The sequence below is a fragment of the Eleutherodactylus coqui genome, chromosome 7, assembly GCF_035609145.1.
Source record: "Eleutherodactylus coqui strain aEleCoq1 chromosome 7, aEleCoq1.hap1, whole genome shotgun sequence".
Taxonomy (NCBI): domain Eukaryota; kingdom Metazoa; phylum Chordata; class Amphibia; order Anura; family Eleutherodactylidae; genus Eleutherodactylus; species Eleutherodactylus coqui.
Window position 1 is genome coordinate 55260079 of NC_089843.1, and position 19780 is coordinate 55279858.

Genomic DNA, 19780 nt, shown 5'->3' on the forward strand with positions numbered 1-19780 from the left:
CCAAAATGCTGCACAAATCCAACTTCTGACAAGATCAGCCAAAATATAGTGTTATCTACATTTTAGTATTCACTGGAGTGCGGCTGAGAAGGGAGCAAAACAGCTGAAGGCAACGAGAGCCGAGAACAGAAGACATTCATATTCATTAGAACACAATATTCATCGCTTATTTACCCGCACCAGAACACGTGGCGCTCGCTGTTTGATAATATTTCTTTCATCTGGGACTCTCGCTTACACACTGATGTCTGCTCTGCGGTTTGGGACACTTAACAAATCATCTCTGAAAGGAATGTTGGAGCAGCAGCGAGTGTGATGCCTTCTTGTAATTACTTGCGTGCGAGGCCAAAGCCAACTGCTGTAGTCTTCCCTGTGTAGCAAAGCCATTATTTATCATGGGATATTACATTATACTCTCACAGTAACAGTTCATTCACACGTCCGTATTACGTATTAATTCCAATTTCATTGAAAAAACATTGGTACTAGATTTTAACTTTTTTTTTGCATTTTAGCTTTTTTTTTATATGCATGTTTTTCTAGGAGCGAGTCGTTTGTTGTTTTTTTTAACATGCCGCACCTTCTAACACAGGGGCGTCAAACTCATTTTCCCACCATAGTGTCTGCAGTAGTTATAGTGACCCCAGTAGAAATAGGGTCCCCATAGTGGCCCCAGTAGTAAGTGACCCCCATAGGGACCCCAGTAGTAAGTGACTCCAGTAATAAGAGTGACCCCCATAGTGGCCCCAGTAATAACAATGACCCCCATAGTGGCCCCAGTAGTAAGTGACTAGAGTAATCAGAGTGACTCCAATAATAAGAGTGGTTTCCATAGTGGCCCCAGTAGTAATAGTGCCCCCCATAGTGACCCCAGTAGGAAGTGACTCCAGTAATAAGTGACCCCAGTAATAATAATGACACCCTTAGTGGACCCAGTAGTGATAGTGACCCCCATAGTGGCCCTAGTGGTAATAGTGACCCGCCACTGCAATACGGCAGTGGCTCCAATAGACTCCTATGGGAGCTGCCGGAGAAGAGAGGGGGTTTAGCAGCATCTCTGCTAAACTCCCACCTTCTCCTTCCTTCTCTCCGGCCCTTGCTGGCTGTTTGCAATAGGAGGGGGTGGGACGGGGCGGGAGCTAGTGTGCTAAGCTCTGTCCCGCCCCTCCCACTGCTGACAGCCAACAAGGGACGGAGAGGGGGTGGGAGCTTAGCACACTAGCCCCCGCCCCATCCTGCCCCCTCCCCTTGCTGAGACCCGGAGAGGGGGGAGGCAGTTTAGCAGAGCTAAACTGTATCCCCCTGCCCGACAGTATCCCGGGCTTGGCGTATAATCACCGGAGCGAGCCGTCTGAAAGGCCGCATGGACGGGAGATGCAGCCATGACTTGGTCACGGCTGCCTCTCGTTCACACGATTTTTGGTCACGCTGTGGCCGTTGCACAGCCAACCGAAAATTGCTGCGTCTGTGTAAAAGAGCCGTTAGGCTTTTGCATGGCTGGAGGGCCACATAAAATGAGGCGACAGGCCAGATTCGCCCCGCGGGCTCTGTGTTTGACACGTGTGTTCTAACACATCCATGTGAGCAGAGTTTTTAGCCCATAAAGCTCAGTGATTCAGTTTAAAAATACATGTTTCCTGTTTGTATAGTTAGCATGTATTTGTTCCGTTTTTATCATTCGCTTTCCTGTAACATTACAAAAGACAGCAAAAAAAAAAGTTAATCTTTTACCGAATAAAAACAGAACAAATTCTGATGAGAAACAGATAACACATAGCAAAAACGGGAAACAAAAAATAGCAGAAACTGAAAAGGAAAACAAAAACGCATCCATATTGCCTATCTGTATTTGATCCGTATTTACAAAAAAGTGTGAATGAGCACTAAGTAACATAGTAACAGTATGTAAAGCCGAAAAAAGACATCTGTCCATCCAGTTCGACACATCGTGCATCGGATTAACAGGTTACTGGGAGGGGCTGGCGAGGATCCAGCGGTCATGGTGCACATTGGCACCAATTAACAAATTAGAGGTTAACGGAGGGCCCTCAAAAATGATTTCAGGGACCTAGGGTCCAAGCTTAGGGCGAGGACCTCCAGGGTAGTTTTCTCGGAAATACTCCCTGCACCTAAGGCCACACTAGAAAGGCAGCAGGATCTTAGGGAGGTAAACAAGTGGCTCTGGAGTTGGTCTAAGAAGGAGGGATTTGGGTTCCTGGAGAACTGGGCTGACTTTGCTGTTGGCTACAAGCTCTACTGTAGGGACGGGCTGCATCTTAATGGGGAGGGTGCAGCTGTGCTGGGGAGAAGATGGCTAGAAGGCTGGAGGAGTGTTTAAACTAGGGACTGGGGGGAGGGCAAAATGAGAAATAGTGGGGTAGCCAGTGTAGCCAGCGACCTGGTTCAAAGAAATGGGAATAGGGGTCGAGCAGGGGGGGTGGGGGAGGGGGTTAGTACAGTTAGAAATGTGAGGTCAGCCATTAGCACATATAGCAACAAAACGAATTTAAAAAACAAAAATAACGATATCAATTGTATGACCACAAATGCACGAAGTCTGATTGGTAAGGTGGGTGAGCTTGAAGCAAGAATGACTAATGAGAGTTATGATATAGTTGGAATAACGGAAACATGGCTTGATGATAAGTGTGATTGGGCAGCGAATTTACAGCGGTACAATCTCTTCAGAAGAGACCGAAGGAACCAGCAAGGGGGAGGGGTATGTCTGTACGTCAAATCGAACTTAAATCCGAGACTACAGGAGGATATAGGTGTAGGAGACGAACAGGTGGAATCTCTGTGGGTAGAAATACAGGGAAGAAAAAATAACAAAATCCTGATAGGGGTCTTCTATAGACCACCGAAAGCAAAAGAGGAAACTGAAAACTTACTATTAAGGCAGATAGAAGAGGTGTCAAACCGCAATGAAGTAATTATAATGGGGGACTTTAATTATCCAGATATAATATGGGAAAATGAGACCTGCAAATCTCACAGGGGTGATAAGTTCTTGAGAGTAATTAAAGATAATTTTATCTGAACCAACTGGTGCAGGAACCAACAAGAGGGAGGGCCATTATGGACCTAGTACTAACTAACAAAGCGGACCGAATAAAGGGGGTACAGGTTGAGGGACACCTGGGGAACAGAGACCACAATATAATCAACTTCCAGCTGTCATTCAATAAAAAGCCTTATCAGGGAGCGACAAATAACCTAAACTTTAGTAAAGCAAAATTTGATGAGCTTACAGGGAAGGCAAATCTATTAAATAGTTTCTATTCAAGCGTATTCACAAACGAAAACGAAATGCCACACGAGATACAGGGGAATAAAATAAACCCCTCGCAAAATATGTCATACCTAAGTGCGGAACCTGTTAAAGAAGATTAAAATCGACAAATCGCCAGGGCCAGATGGAATACACCCAAGGATACTAAGGGAACTAAGTGATGAGTTAGCTAGGCCGCTATACCTAATATTTCTAGACACCATCAAGACCGGTGTGGTACCATTGGATTGGCGCATTGCCAACGTGGTTCCAATTTACAAAAAGGGGGCCAAAAGTGAGCCTGGCAACTACAGGCCGGTAAGTCTCACTTCAGTAACAGGAAAACGTTTCGAGGGGATTCTGAGAGACGCCATCGATGAGCACCTCAAGGAGAACAAGGGAATAACTCCTCACCAGCATGGATTCATGAAGGGTCGCTCATGTCAGACAAATCTGATCAGTTTCTATGATGAAGTAAGCTCTAAGCTGGACCTGAGAGAATCTATTGATCTCGTATATTTGGACTTCTCTAAAGCGTTTGACACCATGCCACATAATAGGCTAATATACAAAATGAGACAGCTCGGATTGGGTGAAAACGTGTGTAATTGGGTAAAAAATTGGCTCAATGATAGAAAGCAGAGGGTGGTAATAAATGGCTCATACTCTGATTGGGCCAGAGTCACTAGTGGGGTGCCACAGGGTTCAGTATTAGGCCCCATTCTGTTCAATATATTTATCAACGACCTGATAGAGGGACCGCACAGTAAAATATCAATATTTGCAGATGACACAAAATTATACAATATAATTAATGCAATGGAGGACAATGTACAGCTACAAACGGACCTAGATAAGCTAGGGGCTTGGGCAGAAAAATGGCAAATGAAGTTCAATGTTGAAAAATGTAAGGTTATGCACATGGGCAGCAAGAATGGATGTTACCAATATACACTGAATGGGGTACCGCTAGGGAAAAGTGATATGGAAAAAGACCTGGGGGTACTAGTGGATTATAGACTAAACTGGAGTAACCAATACCAATCAGCTGCTGCAAAGGCAAATAAAGTTTTGGGATGCATTAAAAGAGGTATAGGGGCGAAGGACGAGAACATTATCCTTCCATTATACAAGGCACTAGTCAGGCCCCACATGGAATACTGTGCACAGTTCTGGTCACCGGTGCTCAGGAAAGATGTTACGGTATTGGAGGGGGTTCAAAGAAGGGCAACTAAACTAATACATGGAATGACGGGACTAGAATACCCAGAGAGGCTATCAAAATTGGGACTATTTACTCTAGAAAATAGAAGATTAGGAGGCGACCAAATAACCATGTATAAGTACATGAGGGGACAATACAAGGATCTCTCCCAGGATCTGTTTATACCCAGGACTGCGACGGTAACAAGAGGGCATCCGCTATGCTTAGAAGAATGCAGGTTTCATCATCAACATAGAAAGGGTTCTTTACTGCTAGAGCAGTTAGACTGTGGAACTCTCTGCCTGAGGACGTAGAAGAAGAAACATCTTTAGTTCTACAGGCTAACGGGGATCATCGGTGCAAGCGGGTTCTTTGTTTACACGAGGAATCCCGCTTTGCACCAGGTGAGTAAAAATCCCCTTTAGTTCGGTTTTCTGTGTGGTGGCGCGGATCTATATTTGTGCCTGAGGACGTAGTGATGGCAAAATCCTTAGAGGAGTTTAAAAGGGGACTTGATGTCTTTCTGGAGAGGAAGGATATTATAGGCTATAAATCTTAGGTTAATTGTTAGTCCGGGTATACAGGCAGGTAGGAACTATTAGGGGTTGATCCAGGGATTAGTCTGATTGCCATTAGGGAGTCGGGAAGGAATTTTTTTCCCCAAAAGGGCTAATTGGCTTGTGCTCTTGGGGTTTTTTGCCTTCCTCTGGATCAACAAAACAGGAGGCTAGACAGGCTGGACTAGATGGACATTGTCTTCATTCAGTCTTACGAACTATGTTACTATGTTACTATATGTTAGTTCAGCCTATTACCCCCCATTGTTGATCCAGAGGAAGGCAAAAAAAACCCAATGAGGTAGAAGCCAATTTTCGCCATTTAAGGAAAAAAAATTCCTTCCTGACTCCGATCTGGCCATCGGAATAACCCCCGGATTACCGACCCTTCTGAAGTAATTAGTGATTATAATATAGTTTTGTATTGAGTAATCCTTACGGACTATGTTCAATGGAGGAAAATGAAGATAAGGCATTTTGAAAAACGGATACCCTACGGATGAAGTACTTATGTCATACTGTATAGATGCATCTGTATGTCAAAGGGCCACTCAAACGAAAACACATTTTTCCATCACTGCACCCCTCACCTTGTTGTCGCACTCTGGAGGTCTCCCATGCTTATTGTAGTCATTTCCATGCCGTGCAGCTTCCTCTTTGATACTTATCAGACACCATCTTGATTTTTAGATTTCTCTTTTCCTCTGTGTTGTGCTAGCAATCCCATAATGCATCAATACAGGATCACATAACCAGCTAAAGCCAGTACCGTCTCTGCCCGCTGGGAGAACAGTGTGATTACCATTACCATCTATATTCTCTTAAATAAGCTATAACTTTGTGACAAGAGCTGTATAATCATCAGCAAAAACTCAGGAGGATGGGGATCCACCTTGTCACCAGTTTGACTTTTGGCAATTTGTGGGGACAGCAACTATGGAACCTCGGTTTTTGCCATTGACCTCTCCAAGTGGGATACAGTCTTTGCTGCAGGGTCCCTAAGCCATTAGTCGCACAGATAGTCCCTGATGGTGTGAACAGGAGCTTATCCAAAGACATAGAAATGGTCGAGGCTGCCAGCACAATAGCAACAACAAAGTCCAGGCAGAATGTCAGGGCAGGCAAAGAGCAATAATGAAGTCCGGTAAACAGAGTTGAGGTTACGGAGCACAGAATTCAGAATACCCGGGAGTCAGAACAGGAGTCAGAACTGTAATATGCACAAATGGGGGCTTTGTTGCAATGGCAGATGTAGACTAATTGCTTAGCCATCCTATTTAGGGGAGGATACCTAATATAGCAAGGGGTGAATGACGACTGGAGGGAAACTGGATTAGGGAGCACGCAAACAGGAAGCGAGCTGAGGAGGCATGGCAGTGAGCAGCTAGGACCTGGTGTAGAGGAACAGAATAACCAACAACAGTAGTGGACTGTGAGATATAAGAGTTTCTGCCCCCTCCCTGTGAAGAGCTTGTGTGGTACAGTCCATGACTAAGATACACGGAAATCACTGTGGCTCACCACAGTGATAGATGTTTGTGCAGCGTCCGAGGAGCGGGCCACGACCTAGGAGACAGTGGGGTAGAGTTTGGACCTTGTCACGGTGGCCCTACTGTCTCCCACCCAGAGGGTAACCAGTGACACGTCCAAGGGCCGAGGGCAGGTTAATAAAAAAAGGGGGATTACCAATATTGGATTACCTTAGTCTCTTTTGTCACTGGTGACGCCACAGTTTCTTCTGCCACAGGGGAATTTCTGGATGGCGAAGTAAATCCATACACACGGGGTTCTTTTAAGACACAGCCTTTGGAAACGGATGGGCGACTTGTCGCTTTACTTGTAATAACTTGTTGACAACTCCAAACTACGCGCCAACAGGAAAACAGTGCAAACACATCAAAGTGGTGTGATAGGGAGGACACACAGGTGAACAGGAGAAACCAAAGTCTTGTTAGCTGTAGGTCCTGATCCTGGCAACACGCTCACTTTTCTCCAACACTCTACCGGTCAACACTCACATTTGATAAAACCGGGTGCGCTGCATGGCGGTTCCTCACTCCCTCTCTCTCACTCCTAGCACGGGAAGGGTCCATCCATATCTCCTGGGTACGGAAGTCCCAGGGCAGGCGGTAGACTCCTTTCCGCCTCTTCCATTCTGGGCCGCACAGGCTGAAGGTGCCTGTGTGGTCGTCTTGCAATACTCTTCTCCTCTCTCTTGCAAGCCCAGAACAGAACCACCTAGAACTCAACTTGCAATCACATATATCACACAAGGTCACGTGACAAAACAAACGGATGCATTTTCCAGACAGTCAGCTCACGTACCAGACACTTTCAGTGCTGCAGCTATGCAATACACATTCATCATGCAACACAAAAGACACTGACATTACATAGACAAATGCATGCATAAAGTTATGGAGGGGCCCCGTTGTACACGGGCCGCTACATTTGGATCTTGACGGTACAGAGAGAATCACCCAGTAGGCTGAGACAATCGCAATAGAGCTCTTGTGAATAGATGGTCGTAAATAAAAATCCTCCTTTTATTAAAGCATGCTATAAATAAGTACTTTTATTTGTCTGATGTGTATTTTTGTATTTTTATTTAAGAGTGATGTAACCAACTATTTAGAAGAACTCTGTTGTGGTAAAGCCTATGCAGTTTCATCATGCAGGAACTGCTCTGGAGAGAACACAAAGAACAGTAATTTCTAGTTGGTCACAATGAGCATACATGACCCAACTGAAGATAAGGACTCCATTATTAATCCGCAACAATTGGAACTTGTTGCTGATTTTGACTTCACATCGAACTCAAATGGGGAAAATCTTCAACAAATCTGCAGCGTATATCGACATGATTTTCTTCCACAGTGTGTGGATGAGATTTGTTACAATCCACTGTGCTGCTACTGTAAATTCCAGATGGAAAAGCCGCCGCATGTACGTGTGAATATAGGGCTCCTTCCCACGGACGGATTTCCGCCGCGTTGCCTGCAGCTATTAGGTTCTATTGAACCTAATAGCACAATGCTTACGGTGCGGAATTCCACCACGGAATTCCGCACCGTAAAATCACCCGACCTCACCCGCGGCATGCTCTATTTGCCGCGGGTGTACGCGCGGACGGCTTCCATTGCAGTCAATGGAAGCCGTCCGTCACACTATCTTCCACTGTAGCACAGCGGAAGATAGCGTGAAACCGCTTCCCCGCCTACCGCCAGCCGCGTCATATGACGCGGTCGGCTCGTCATGTGATGCTGTGGGCGTGTCATATGATGTGGCTAGGGCGTCACGCGCTTTATGGCGCATGCGCGCCGAAGCGTCATGCGGGACGTAGGACGCCGGATCCGGAAGTATCGGGGTCCCTGGGGGGGCGCGTGATGGGCTCCGCCGCGGAAGCCCGTCACAGCCGTGTGAAGCCGGCCTTAAAGTACGTCTACCTTTTAAGTTCCACTCTTGGTTTTGGCTTACAAATACTGATGCCAAATTCTGCTGTATGAAAGTAGTTTATGGCTGGTTTCACATATAGTCTTTTTTGCAACAACAATGCTTTTTTTGACTACCCACTACAGTTCTTTTTCACTGCGAAATTCGAAGCATTTTTTTTCTCTCCAGGGGTCTATAGGACTTGATAATGTTAAAAATGACATCGCGCAAAATCACGATTTCGCGGTAAATTGCGATTTTGCCGCAATGCGTTTTTAACATTAGAAAGCCCCATAGACACTTGGAAAAAAAAACCCAGCAAATTCGCAAACGCTAGTGGGTAGTCACCCTAAAGCAGTGTGTTTGAGGGAAACAAATGCTGTGTTCAAATGTTTGCTGTTGGTGAATAGTAAAAATATGAAATGCCCTACAAGCATTACATTTTTGGTAGTGGCATTTTTTCTCACTTTTAGGGTGCCCACCCACTAGCGTTTTTTTCCACTGCGAAATTCGCAGGGTTTTTTTTTCTGCAGGGTGTCTATGGGACTTGTAATGTAAAAATTGCGATCGCGCAAAATCGCGATTTTGCGCGATCGCGATTTTAGCTTTGCATGTCCCATAGCCCAAAGACCCCTGCAGAAAAAAAAAAAGAAAATGCTGCGAATTTCGCAGTAAAAAAACGCTAGTGGGTGGGCACCCTTCTACCCACCAACGTTTTTTTTAACACTGCAATATTGCTGCGTTTTTTTTAATGCAAATGTCAATGGGGCTTTCTAATGTTAAAATCACATTGCACAAAAATGGCACAAACTTGCGATTTTTGTGCAATGCAATTTTAACATTAGAAAGTCCCATTGATATTTGCATTTAAAAAAGCGCAGCGATATTGCAGCGTTAAAAAACGTTGGTGGGTAGAAGCCCTTAAAGTGAGAAAAAATGCTATCCCTGAAATACCCCTTTGACATATTTTCTGTGTCTAAAACTCACATCAACTTGCTCTATCAACTTCAACTTCCTGTCTCATAGACTGTATTTCTTGACAAATTGACAGAGCTAGCTTTTGGTCTTATTGTAAAGCCAACATTTTTAGGTTTAAAACAAGATAGTAATTAAATCTGTATCTGCAATACAGCCTGAGATATAGCTGTTTGAAGGAAGGACATATCTCATGTGTTAGACAGGAAAAGAGGTAAGGAGAAATCCGGTGCTGTGTAAGACACAAGCGATGATCTACGAGGAGAAAAAGACACCAAGGTGGAAAAGGTTTTTTTTAATACAGTATTGTGGTCTGATCTGACAATGATGGAACATCTTATAGGTTGTCTCAGGTTCACATATTCTTTACTGGCTGCTCGAAACTAGCAATTTGACTGTGGTAGACACAAGGGTTCAGGTGGCTTTCTGAACACCACAATCCCTTTAATGTGGCCATGGGACAAAATTCCCCTTTTGACACATAAATAAATCATTCATGCATTCATTCTCAACTACACATAAACATAATACAAAAAAAGTATAAAAAACACAGGAAACAAGTGAGATATAAAAAATCTGTATATTACAATGTTGTTTGACAGAGCACAATCTCATCAGCGAGCTACGGATTGTAGCAAGCACCATGTATGTGTGATCAGAATGATACTGTACAATATTATACAAGCTGGAAACCATTTAGAGATAGATTTAGATTTTCATGGATTTCTGACACAGAGCCTGCACAATGTAGCTTTACATTTAAACAAGCCACATAGGCCTCGATTTGTGGTCACGAAATGCCCCAAGTCACCATTACCGACTAACACAAAGTCTACAACAGGTTAATAACCAAGACCATGCGTGGGGAATTTTTTTTAGAAAGATATAAAATGGATTATAAAACTACTTTAGGGACCGTCTGTATAGGATAAGTTCTCTATGTAAAGTGTAAACAGATGTGCCCCACGTGTTGTAGGTCTTCTGTCCCAGGAGTAGGACTGTGCTCTCACATTATACATATGGGCAAGAGTTCAAGTGGAATTCCATTGTAAGGTTTAATTAAAAATGTGATGCGTTAGGTCTCTCATAAGTTGGAAGCATGGCTTTCATTGTCTCAGATTCTCAAGACGCTAAGAATCCAACCATGGCCAATGTTCCTTTTGTATGTTTTTGGCCAGAAAAAGAGTAGATCTGGTTTTTCTTCTTCCATCTGCTGGGACCTGTTCTATTTTGGCCAAAGACATACAGGAGCCCAAATACTGATGCGCTAGCACTAAATGACATGATTGCTGACCACTGTTTTACCCCCAAAATGACCCACTTCTAGATTCCATCTTCAGCAGTGGTCTTTAACGAGCAATGCCCCCCCCCCCCTCCCCACACACCTATTTATACTTCGATCCTGACATTTTCAGTCCATAATATTTTGCTGCAAAAACTGAATAAAGTGGTGGTGGAGGCAAAGTGACAACCATTTTTTTTGCCATAGCAAGCTATGACAGCGCGGATTCACTGCGACTCGCCGCGGGACGGACGGCTTCCATTGACTACAATGGAAGCTGTCCGTACGAGCCTCGCACTAGAATAGGACATGCTGCGATTTTCCCCTGTGAGCGGAAAATTGCAGTTGCTTTCCTCTCGTGGGGATGGAAAGGCGTTTTCCATAGCATGTCCTATGGGGAGTATTTGCTGCAGGATCCGGACGCGACCTCTTGCTCCAGATCCCGCAGTGCAAATACGGCCGTGGGCATTGGCCTTAATCTGGCAATTGATAATCTACGGAGAATTGCTCTATACTGTGGGTATTCATAAAAGCAAAAGAATAATAAGCGATAACCTGTTAAAAAGGTACAATATTTTTAGTTGGAGCTCACGCTTGCCTGCCCCTTCTTCTGACTCTCTGTTATGCATTTGAATGATCGCAATGACCATGTGTGTCAGGAAGGGTAGAGGTACCCCTTAGGGAGAGCACCTAGTAGGTGTGAGGAGACCATTCATGCTCCTCTGGGATATTTATGCAAATAGGGAGAGGAAACATTCCTGCAAGTCAATGTCTTGGAAATGTCTTGCAAGTCAATGACTGGAAATATATAAGTCAAAACCAGAGTCTACTCCAGAAGGAAAAGATAACCAGGTACAGGTTTTTGCCCCACATCAGTGTACAGTAGGTTACCTAGTAGGCGTGTGGAGACTTATATGGCTATAAATGCCCCTTTGTGACCCACATCATAGGCCTCACAGCCAGCCAGCAAACTACTGTACACTGATGAGGCGCAAAAACTCTGAAATAGCCTATCTGTCTATGGTTATCTTTTCCTTCTCGAGAAGACTCTGGCTTTGGCTTATATCCCCAGTCATTGTTACAAGGCCTGTTAAAAGGTCTGACATAAACTTGCAGGAATACTACCTTCCAATAGGTGGCGCTGCAAAGGTATTGTTCCATCTTCCTATTTTCATAAATAAACCATGTGATAAACCAGAATATCTGGTCCTCATCAGGTCCCATTGATGCCAGATTAAAGGAACTTTTCTTTAGTATTTGAACTTTAAACCCTAAACATGCAAACAAGCATTCTGGAAGCAAAGTGTTCTTCTTTTGGCAATCTGACAACGCAAATGACATATAATTCAACAATGAACACATCCCAAACTCTGGACTTTGGTCGCGTACAACAAGCTGCTTATGGCCCCCTGTCCATGGCAGTGATTTCGCCGGCGGTAAAGCGCTGGCGAATCTCGCCGGCCAACGCTTTCCATAGCATTGCTATGGAAACCACCAGGACCTGTGCACAAGCGGAGAATCATTGCGATTCTCTGCTCGTGGCGGGCAATTTGCAGAATGTCAGCTTATCTATTGGATAGGGCTGACTGGCAGAGATTCGGCGGCGGCTCCTGCTCCTGGGGGAAGGCTCCCGCGGCGGAGCTTCACTGCAGGATACCACACCGCCCGTGGACAGCCGGCTTATGTCAGACTTTATTGTCCTGGCCTATCCCATTTTCGATGTTTGTCCTTGGCTACTGGTTCCACCCATGTGCTTCTAATAGACCGACAATGGAGAATGGAACAAAAACATACTCTGAAACATGTGGATAAATAAGTAGACGTATTTGCTGTACATGGAAGACAAATCTCAAAGTCAACATAATGAATATTTGTATGTCACTGTTCAAAAGAGAGATGTATGGACCATAAATTCAAAAAGTCAATACATGAAATAACCCTACAATGAGCACCTCTGCCGGTCATAAACATGAAAATATCATGGTCTAAAAAAGGTCATTGCTAACCTATAGCTACCACAGCTCCTGCTGTGAGGGCATGGTGGAAGCTGTAGGTTTTCAACTGGGCAAGAACCACAGGCTGGAGACAACTGACCTGAAGCAAAAACAGATGACCATGATCATGGTGGTCCAAAAATATACATTGTAGTATGTGTACTAAATAGTTTTGCATATGTCCAACTCGCAGAGGTCATGGAGGTATGAGAGCATCAGTAAACTGTACATTCCAGGTAACATACCCTGGGCCTAAAGCTATGTAGGTACTTGTACTGGCCAATGCCATATGTGGCTGAAGTTGCTTGACTCCAAGAGGTCATTAGATTTAATGAGCACCGATTGTCACCTTATTTACACAAGATATTATACAAAGGGTCGGTGGCCCAGTTGCACAGAAATTGTGGCCAACTGCACCATCATGGAGACATTAATTTGTTCTGCAACTAAATGCTAGCCTATATGGGCTGCAACACGGCTTAGCAGAAGTGAACATCTAGTCTTGGATTTACTTCAGATTATATGCCTTTCCCAGTGACAAACATCAAGTCTTATGGAAGCTATGAATAACAGCTCAGTTTGCAGAAATAATTGATTGTAACATCAAAGATGAGAAACATCTGTATCTTCTCCACTCATCAACTGAGTTGGGCTGATGGTAGACCATAAGATCTCAATGCATCACCCTCTTTCGATGGGAAGTCTTCTTAACATCTATGGGGCCTTCTACACCAGATCATTGATGTAATTACGGTATTTACAATAAGTCTGATGATGTGATATCTTAGGTGCTCTTTACTACTTTCATACTAGGTCTGTCTAAAATCAGGAACCGATCCAACATATCAAAATGCTGAATAGGAGTTCTCAACTATAGGCAACCATGTTTAATTCAGACGAAACCAAACTTTTTGCAAAAGTTTGGCAAACTGGCCGAACCGAACTTTTCAAAAGTTTGCTCATCACTATTTATGATCGCCATCATGTTCTGTACACATACAAATATTAATATATGTGTGTATACTTGGGTGGTGTCTAACTTTTGAGTCATCCCATACATTCCGGTGGACAGTTTCAGCTAAACAGTGGAGAGTAATAGCAGTGTGCAGCAAACTCAAATAGGCAGAATGTAGTAAATTGTTATCCGTGACATAAAAGGCCCCTATGGGATGCAATAGATCCTCTCCATAACAACTAATACAATTGCAGCTGTGAACTGTCTAGCACGGCCAATACTCTTCATCTGGATAATGGCTATTGAAAATGCCCTATTGTAAAAAATAAACCCAAATCATTAGACAAGATCCAAAAATTCTACAAGGTTGAAAACAATAAAACAAATTCGTTGCATCATATATCAGTTTTATTGTGAACATTTCCTTTGGGGATTTATATCACATATCGGGCAATGAATCAGGGTAATGAGAAAGGACTACATAGTAATTTTATACAAATTTATACAATCAATTAGCTGACAAAATGGCCATGTGAAGGGTTTTTTCAGGACTTTTTAGGATAGGTCAGTGACATTGAACTGGTGGAGATCTAACTCCCAGGACCCCCACTGATCAGCAGAATAATGGGGCTGCATCCACCAGTGAGATTATCGTCACCTTGATTATTCACACAGTCACAGCGCCATACATATGGGTGTGGCCGTGTCTGGTACTGCAGTCCGTCTAATTGAAGTCCATAAAAAAACTCTTTTATGGAAGGTGACGTTTCACTTTAACAAAATCGTAAAAGCACCGAAAACACGTGATATCCAGTAACATCCAAACAGGCATTCGTTTGACTTGCCTAGTACCTGTGAAGACTGTGTTCACACGGGGGGCAATTCTGAGGCATATTTTAACCCACGCTTTTTTTTTTACGGCCAAGAGAACTTATTGCTAAAAAAAAATTGTATCTCCTTAAGACATCCTTAGATCTACAATGTGCTGTAACACGGTTCAGGTCCTACACAGATAGAGATGAAACGGGTCACTAATTGAGGACTATTGATCTGACGCACGTGCAATATCATACAAAAGAGGAGTGTAGGTTTGTAATGGTGGTTCTATCTTATTAAACCCCAATATGCTCTTGCTCGGGAGTTTTAGTGGCATTTTTCACATATACAACCTTATTGAGGTTTCCTAGATTTTCATTTTGGGCGCAGTACTGATGGGATTAATAAATCGCCAAACTGTGTGAAATCGGCCACAGTGCAATCATACCGAGACGACCCAATACCTGACTGTGGTTTTCCGTCAACCAAACACCCTTTGGATTAGTCAGCACCATCATATAAAATTATCAATCAATGGCCCAGTGCATTAAATTGATTGTCCCATTAGGACAACGTATATTCATACACCCTATTAGGGTTACTGGAAGTCATATAGGAGGGACCCCTGCTCAGGACTCTGTTCCGTTAGAGTGGAGATCCAAAGGCTACGTGCTAATTGAATGGGGTCCTTCATTAGAGAGGAGGTAGTCTAGATGGGAAAACCCTTTAAATGTCCATCTGATAGATACTGAACTGCCTTACACCGAGTGCAAATATATATGTCTGGATGCCGTAATATATCACGTAACCTGCAATACGTCGTTATAGACAATTGTATAGACAATTTATTTTTGTACATTTGGTGTATTGCAGCATTCTGTTTTACATACGTGAAGGATATTCTCAAATCAAAAAGCACAAAGTCCTGTATGACAAATGTCAAGACCCCAGGACAGGACAGTGTCATCAACTGGACATTCCAAGCTGCTCCAACCGACCTCTACTGACGGATGGACGCTGCACCAGTGTCAGATTTTACAGTATTCAATGAGGCCAGGTTCATAAATCCTACATTTCTCATGTGGCACTGGGTGTAAGCAAAAATGTTCCCATTCATTGACAGCATACAGAGATCTTAAGGGTATCTGCATACAGTGTGTTGACTTTGGACTTTCCTCATGGGTTTTATGATGGAAAATCCGAAGTGTAATACAGTACCAGGGGACGTAAGAAAAATCTCATGTATATTCTGCTACTGTACTTTCCATGTATAAGCGGACCTTTAGAGCAGTTTTTAAAATCCGCAGCATGTTAATTCTTTCAGCGGATTTCATGGGGTAAAATCTGCAGCAACTCCACAACAAAATCCATTTTTTAAAAGAAGTATTCCTGTTATAGGACTTTTTTCAAGTTTTCATCCATATGATAAATTGATGGGGGTCCTATTGCTGGAATCCCCACCAAACTCGATAGGGATCCTGTTACCCTGTCCTCCTCATTGCAGCCCCCGATGTGTGGAGGATTTTGAATGGAGAGCAGATCCAACTTGCGCAGTGCAACTCCACTCATTGGCAATGGAACTGTCGAAGATAGCAAAGTCCAAAGCGCTTGGCTATTTCTGTCAGCCCACTGAAATGAATGGCATGGTGGCCGGTTGCCCCTTTTCAATGCTGTCACTGTGGGTGGGAGAAGCCACGCAGAAGTGAGGAGAATGGAAGAAACGGGACCTCCATTCTTGGGATTCAGTGGATGGTGAAAACTTGATAATAAGGCGTCCTGTCACTGGAATACCCCTTTAAGGGACCATCGCATGGCTGTATTTTGGGGATGTGTGCTATCTGTGTATTCCCCAGACAGCAGACGACCCCTAATAGCCTAGAAGGCTAATTGGATGGTCCATGGGGGGAAAAAAAATCACTTTATGCAACGTGCGACCCCGACACGTACGAATTCTTCAAAGGACGTAAAAGGATTGAAAAAAACCGCAAAAACATTGCATAGCAGCAGTAATTATTGTATTAATGCTAAAAATGATCAACGATAACTGGAATGTGTTCAGGACTTCTTACGGTTTGGCAGTACGGGAGACAGATTCCCATCCATCTGTTCTGCATGGGCAAAGAGGCAACCATTTCGTGGGCTAGAAAACTCTTGTTGAATTAGTAGTACACAAAATGGCTGCCTTTTACGGGGGCCTCAGACAAAATGGTGGAGGAGTTGCCCGTAGCAACCAATCATATTTCAGATTTCTTAAGTGCAGGTTAGTAAATGTAAGCTGGAAGCTGACTGGTTGCTCTGGACAACGGCTTTCTCCTCTGTGTACAGGAAGCCCAGTGGCCATTGTCTCGTGTTTCAGTGACTTTGTTGCCACCAACAACCAAGATTCAGCTTTCATTTTCTAACCTCTATTAAAAAACCATGAAAAACTGTTATCTGATTGGTTGCCATGGACAACTACCTTATTCTCAGCGGGCCCATTGGCAACCGCCTCTATTCTACACAGTAACCAATCAGAGTTCACCTTTCATTTTCTCACCAGCATTAGAAAAATGTAAGTTGTAATCTGATTGGTTGCTACGGACACCTTTTCCTTTGTGACCTTACTTGGGACGTGAAGCCCATTGTGCGCCGGCGGTTAGTGCATAACAACATAAGATGGACAGTGAAGAATATGGAAGAACTTAAGACCCTCATAAGGACATGGACATTCTCTGAGTACTATTTGTTGGCAAATCTGTGATGATGGCGCTAAGCAGCCAATCAGATATCTCATTTCTTTGTCAGCTGGTGGCCTGCCAACTGTGGTTCGCCCATTTCAGGGCATGCTGGGAGTTGACAACCACCAGCAAGCCAAGGGTTGCAGACCACTAATCTTGAGGTCCAGTGAGAGACACACTGCGACTGCTGGACTCAACAGTTCTCAGTATATTTTGCATTCGATTCCCTTGCGATGTAGTGCAATATTTTACCATATTTGATCGTTTAGCGAAGCTGCAACTTGATAACAGAACTGACTTATCCATTATTTGGGTTCTGCTCGTTTTGCTAATTTTTATTGATGATTTAATAATTTTTCCAATACTAGAGACGTGTCCTACATACACGGAGGACGGCCATGTTTTGGGCAGAACTAGTGCACATTTATGTTTTTGTAAAAGGGGTTGTCAAGGACTTTAGCGGGGGTCTATCACTTGGGATCCCTGTCGATCAGCTAATTCCTAGTGCCGCCATCATCACAGGAAGCAAGCTGTGCTGTCCATAGCGCAGTGGCCCTGGCTGGTATTGCAGGCACAGCTCCCACTGAATTTAATAGGTAGCTGTGCCTGCAGTATCAAACGGGGCGGCTACAATGTTATCAGCGCTCTCTGCTTCCAGCATCCTGAGGATGGGTCATCAATAGAAAAAACGCCCAAAGTCCTGGACAACCATTTTAAAGGAAAACTCCATATTTGCTCAATATATTTACATCATCCTACAGTTTGACTCTCCAGAAAATATTGACTATTTTTCTAAATACTTTGCTGTTCTTATCTTGCTGTTTTTGTTAGTTAAATGATGTTTTAGTCTCCATTTATGCAGAAAAGTACAGCAGTGCACTGTGGGAGTTCAAATACTAGATCACATGACTCTGCAGAGTTCGTTAGGATTCCAAGAAGGAAACAGCAGAGCTTTTACTTTCACTTAAACTGCGAATAGAGAAGAAAACAACATAAAGCTCAAAATCAGTCGAGAGAAGTAATGGATGTAAGCTACACAATCGGGCCTCGGTTAGACGGCCGTATTGTGAGTTGTGACTGAGAATCTTGGGTGCAACTTGCATCAGTGATTTGCACCAGATTTGCACCGGAATTCTTTTCTCACAGGGACCAACAGTGCGTGAGAAAAAGTGCTTGTGTATATATTGTCATACGCTAGAACGGATCCGTGTGCAGTCCATGAACTACACGGACAGCACACAGATGGAAAATACGCCCATCTCAATAAGCCCTTACTCAACTTTTTCCGTAGACTTTAATAAAGAAATTGCATTTATAATGGGGGGGGGGGGGGGGGTCATTTAAATTAGGTTATGCCTGAAGTTAGTGGATGGAATAGCACCTGCCGAATAGGTTGGCCATAAGTTAGCGCATCCATCTTGGTTGACTGGTTAAAAGGATCACCTGACCTGCTCTATGACTTCTCCACCAGAATGGCGCAGTCAAACGATTTCTCTATGGCAACCATAGCCTCATAAACAAAAGTGGTCGTCAAAAAGTGTCTACGTTGCTCATAACAAGCAATCTGTTCACTGCTTTTAGGGCCCGTTTCGCACAAGTGTATTCGCGAGCGCAACACGCAGAGAATGGAACCCATTGATTTCAAACGCTTTATATTCATTGGTCTATTTTTGTGCACATTGGGCACCAAAGGTCCCCATAGATGTCAATGGGAGGTACGCAAATGTGCACTCCATACCCGCGCAATACGTTGCACAATTCAGCAAGATAAGGAACATCCCTGGAATTCATTAGGCTAAATAGCCTTTAAAATCACAGTGAGCGCAAAAAGTACAGTAATGTGCGCAAAAACGCACGCAAAGCTGCATCGCTTACAATGGAGGACTCATGCTTGTGTAAAGGGGCCCTTATTTTCAAGCCTGTTCCGTAAAAAGCATAGGTAGACTCTAGTACGTTGCTTTGGGCAGCACTGACACTTTAGAAAACTTTCTTAGAAAACTTTTGCATTACGGCCAGTGCAGTGGCGTATGACCCCCATTGGCTAATAACCCTACTTAGTGCTTCTTTAAAGAGATCTGCTTGGCCGACTGCACTATCACAAGTGATCTCATATTATGGTACCTCTAAATACTCTACAAAATGGGTGCAAAAGTTTAGTTTTTTATTAATGCAGGGTCGAAAAGTTCGATGTATGACCCTGGTAGTGATGAGCGAGTATACTCGCTAAGGGCAATTGCTCGAGCGAGCATTGCCCTTAGCGAGTACCTGCCCCGCTCGAGACAAAAGGTTCAGGTGCCGCTGGCGGGCGGGGAGCTGCGGGGGAGAGTGGGGAGGAACGGAGGGGAGATCTCTCTCTCCCTCTCTCCCCCCTGCTGACTGCCGCTACTCACCTCTCACCCGCGCCGGCAACCGACCGAGCCTTTTGTCTCGAGCGAGTATGCTCGCTCATCTCTAGACCCTGGGATTCTGTCTTTGTTGTTCTGTGACCCCCTGTGTCCTGCACTGCCTCCCTAGTCCGTACTCTAGGCAGAAGGCAGTGTATTCATCTAGCCCGGAGTGTCCCTTTAACACTTATGC